This window comes from Elephantulus edwardii, unplaced genomic scaffold (assembly GCF_000299155.1).
Source record: "Elephantulus edwardii isolate Elephantulus edwardi_28Jun2011 unplaced genomic scaffold, EleEdw1.0 scaffold00299, whole genome shotgun sequence".
NCBI classification, from domain to species: domain Eukaryota; kingdom Metazoa; phylum Chordata; class Mammalia; order Macroscelidea; family Macroscelididae; genus Elephantulus; species Elephantulus edwardii.
The window spans coordinates 1,195,984-1,200,474 of NW_006400049.1; positions in this window are offsets into that span (position 1 = coordinate 1,195,984).

Consider the following 4,491-nt stretch of genomic DNA (forward strand, 5'->3'; position numbering starts at 1 on the left):
TCACTGAATCAATCCACCTCATAGAGGGCCTTCCTCTCTTCTGTTGTCCCTCCGCCCTCCCAAGCATGATGTCCTTCTCCAGGACTGGTCTCTCCTCACAACATGTCCAAAGTATGTTAGACAGAGCTTCAGAATCCTTGCCTCCAAGGAGCCATCTAGTTTAACCCTTTCCAGGACAAATCTGTTGGTTTTCTTAGCAGTCCATAGTACTCTCAATACTCTTCTCCAGTACCACAGCTCAAAGGCATCAATTCTCCTTCTATCCTCCTTGGTCATTGTCTAACTCTCTGATGCATAACAAGTGATTGTGAAGACCATGGCCTGTTTTAAACACACCTTAGTCTCCAGAGAGACACCATCTGTATCTGTATCTTTATCTATAGATATATAGAAAACAATTAAAAATAACATGGCTTGGATCAGGCAATGTTTAGTATTTAACAATTTGGATATATGATTGAGAGCAAATTTTCCCAATGCAAAACATCTTTAATTTCTTAATTGTTATTGATAATGCTGTTGATTGTGGATAAAATTGAAGTAAAATCATACAATTTCAATTTTTCTTGATCTATCATGATATTACATTTCAATTAAGGAGGACTTGAAGCACTTGTTACAGAAGAACCAAGAATATAGCCTTCAACATGGATTGTACCTCAATGTCAAGATAACAAAGATTCTTACCATTGGACCAATTCCAATGAATGGAGAAAAAATTGAAACTGCTAAAAATTTTATCTCAGTTGTATCTGCAATTAACACACTTGGTACCAACAGTCAGGAAATTAGGAGATTTGTTACTCGGAAAGTCTGCAATTAGGGACTTCTCCAAATTATTGAGGAGTAATGATGTCAGTTTGAGGACTAAGATACATCTTGATTCAGACCATGGTCTTTCCAATCACTTTCTGTGCATCAGAAAGCTAGACAATGAGTAAGGATGACAGAAGAAGTATTGATGTCTTTGAGCTGTAGAAAGCACTGAACGTCCCATAGACCACCAAACAAACAAATATGCCTTGGAGAGGGTGCAGACAGAATGCTCTTTGGAGGAAAAGATGATGAAGTTTTGTCTTACAAATTTCAGCCATGTTGCTAAGGGAACTATTTCTTGGAGAGCAGCATGTTGCTGGAAAGGTGGAGGGTAGTTGAAGGAAAAAAACCCTCTTGACCAGGTGGATTGATAAGGCGAATCCTGCAATGGGTTCTAATGTATGGGCCAAAAAGTGTGAGGATGGCACAGGATAGGGCAGGGATCAGGTATATTGTTCATAGGGTCACTATGGGTTGTACTTGACTCAGTGTCACCTAACAACAACAACAACAACAACAACAACGTTATATTGTTTTCTCTTGGCTCAGTTTGGAAAATTTTGTTTTCTTGATGTTGAAATGTAATCTATTTTGAAGGCTATAATCTTTGATTTGTGTCTTTTTGTGGAATGTGGGACAGATCATGAATTATTCATATGTGAATTCAAATTAAAATTAAATAAAATGTGAACAAGTCCACAAAGAAAAAATGTATGACCTTGAATCTCTACCATCTTAATTTAAAAGTCATCTTAAGAAAGGTGAGAGGCATTTATGATTGAAGACAAAATGAGTTGTGAAATGATAAAAAAATATTATCCATGAAGAGAGAAAAAGAAAAGATTGTTACAAATATAGAGAAGAAAGATTGCATTAGAGTGTTAAGAAGCCAAAATAAACAGAAGAGATACAGACTAAAAGAGATGAAGAGAAGATTTTAAGGGGTAGCAAACCAAAGTATAATGGAAAGTACAAAGAGGTGGAGTTGAAGAATAAAAAAGGCAGGACTCCTTTGGAATTTCTCAAACAGGAAGAATGCAATAAGAAATTTGAGTTTAGAGTTGCAACACAATGAGACCCTATAGGTAAAATCTTGAATCATGCAAGAAGCATCAAAGTAGATGGAGGGAATCTACAGAGTTACTCTACAAAAAAGATTTGAAAAATTTCAGGAAGTACTACATGAATAAGTATCACTGATGATGAAAGAAGAATTTTAATTTCATTAAAAGCATTAGAGAGAAAAAAGTCCCCAGGAAACAATGAGATTGTTTCTAATTGGCATCTTTCAACCAAATGCAGGCTGAATGTGTTCACCAGTTTGGGAAAGGAAATCTGCAAGACAGCTACTTGGTCAACATTCCCAAGAAAGACAATTCAAAACAATGTGGAAATTATCAAATAGTATCATTAATATTTATGTTTAATTAACTATGCAAATCTTAAACAATATCATTTTTTAATTCTTTTTTTTAAAAAGTACCTGGTTTGTATTTATATTAGGCTCTACTGATTGGTATTTTCATCAGAGTATAAGTAAAAGAGTAACATCATTTTACTCTATTTATATCATATATTTTCAAAAGGAAAGTTACAAAAATAGATTCATTTACTGTACTCAAGAGGCTAAAAACAAAGACACCAAACTAATGGTATAAAGAGGCTGAAAAATACAGAAAGGCACAATCTGGAAAGGATAAAACTGATGAATAGAACCTTCCAAAGATCAAATCCCTGTGTGCATCAAAAACGTTTTCTTTTTCTGTCAACATCAGTCATACTTCCGATTAAGATTCCCTTCTTATTCACCTCATCCCCAAGGATAATACACTAAATTTTTTTCATATACACACACAACCCCCCTAAAACCCCCTTTTTTTAATAGGGTGAAAAGAAAACCTACAGACTGGGAAAGACATTTGACAATACCCTCTCAGACAATTCTCATGACAAAATTTTGCAGACTACTACAGGTACTTGAGAAGATAAAGACTGATTACCCAATTACAAAATGGGCAAAAGACGTGGAAAAAACATTTGGCAGAGGAAGATATTTGAATGACAAACAAACACATGAAGAAATGCACAAAATCACTGGCAATAAAAGAGATGCAAAGCAAAACCACAATGAGATACCATCTCATTCCCACACTACTGGCAAAGTTTAGCAGCACAGCAATTTTGACTTTTTACAGAAATGCTTAAACATGCATTTAATTTCATAACTTTGCTTTTTCATTTACTAATAATGCTAAGGTGTGCCTCATCCAGGACATGGTCTTCGAAGTTATTTGTTATGCATCAGAGAGCTGGACAATGACTAAGAATGGCAGAAGAATTGCTGCCTTCAAATTGTGGTGCTGGAGAAGAATCTTGAACCATACCATGGACTGCCAAGAAAACAAACAGGTCTTCCTTAGAGAAGGTGAAGCCAAGTATCTCCTTAGAGGCTAGGATTTTGAAACTCCATCTCACATACTTTGGGCATGTGGCCAGGAGAGACCGGTCCTTGGAAAATAACATCATGCTTGAAAAGGTAGAGGGACATCACAGGAGAGGAAGACCCAATATGAGATGGATTGATAGATTAACTGGGGCAATGAGGGTTCGTGTTTTGGAATTAGTCAGACAGGCTCAGGACAGGGCAGGCCTCAGAACTGCTGACCATAGGGTCACTAGAGGGCGCAGGTGATTTGATGGCACATAACAATAACAATAACAATAACAATAACAATAACAACAATGTCTTTCTTATCCAGCAAAATGTAAAGCAATATCAATTCACTTTGCTTTGAAGAAGTTTAATAGCATTATGTTGAACGCAATATTTTTTCATTGCCCCCTCCTCATCTTTGAATTACAATTCACAAATGTCATTTTCATGTGTAGTTTTTTTGATATTTATTGTAGAAATGGCATTTATGTCTAGCTGAGCATTATTTTTATCTCTAAAAACTTACAGAAAGTGTGTAATCTTCTGTTTTCTAACTTTTCTTCAATTTCTGTCCAATTTATCCTAACAATTAAAGGTTAAATGATAATGGTTGCCTTTAGTGTATTCCTTTATAAAGATTAAAATTAATGATAAATAAAAATGTATATTCAATCATTCAAATAAGATTTTAAAAATCGTATACACATCTTGTTGTTGGTTTGGAATTTAAATAACTAACACTTCTCAATAATTTGGCTCATTTATTTTATTCAATTATTTATTATGACATTTTATAAGACTACAGTTCTTTGTCAGAGAATAGTCAATTTCTTTGAGAGAAATATGCTCCTTTTCCTTTGTCCTCTACATCTCATTTGAGTTTTAATTTAAGGATAACAACTAAAGTGCAGCTGGTTTACTGGAGATTAATGAACATTGAATAGGTTTCCATGTCCCTGAGAGAACTCTCTAATCGTTAATCCCGCAAAAAAATAATGTGCAAAAGTCATTATCACTACTATCAAATGCCATTCTTTTTTTTTTTTTCCCCTAAGAAAGTACTTTCTTTATGTAAAGTTGATTAAAGGTCCAGGATGGATTTGGTAGGCAGAAGCATTAATTAATTTGTTAAGCATGGTACTGTCAATAGGAAAATCCCACTCAAACTTTTGAAAAGGCAATGGTATAAATTTTACTTAAAGGAAGAAAGTTTATATTCAGTTAGTCTCTATAATATATTT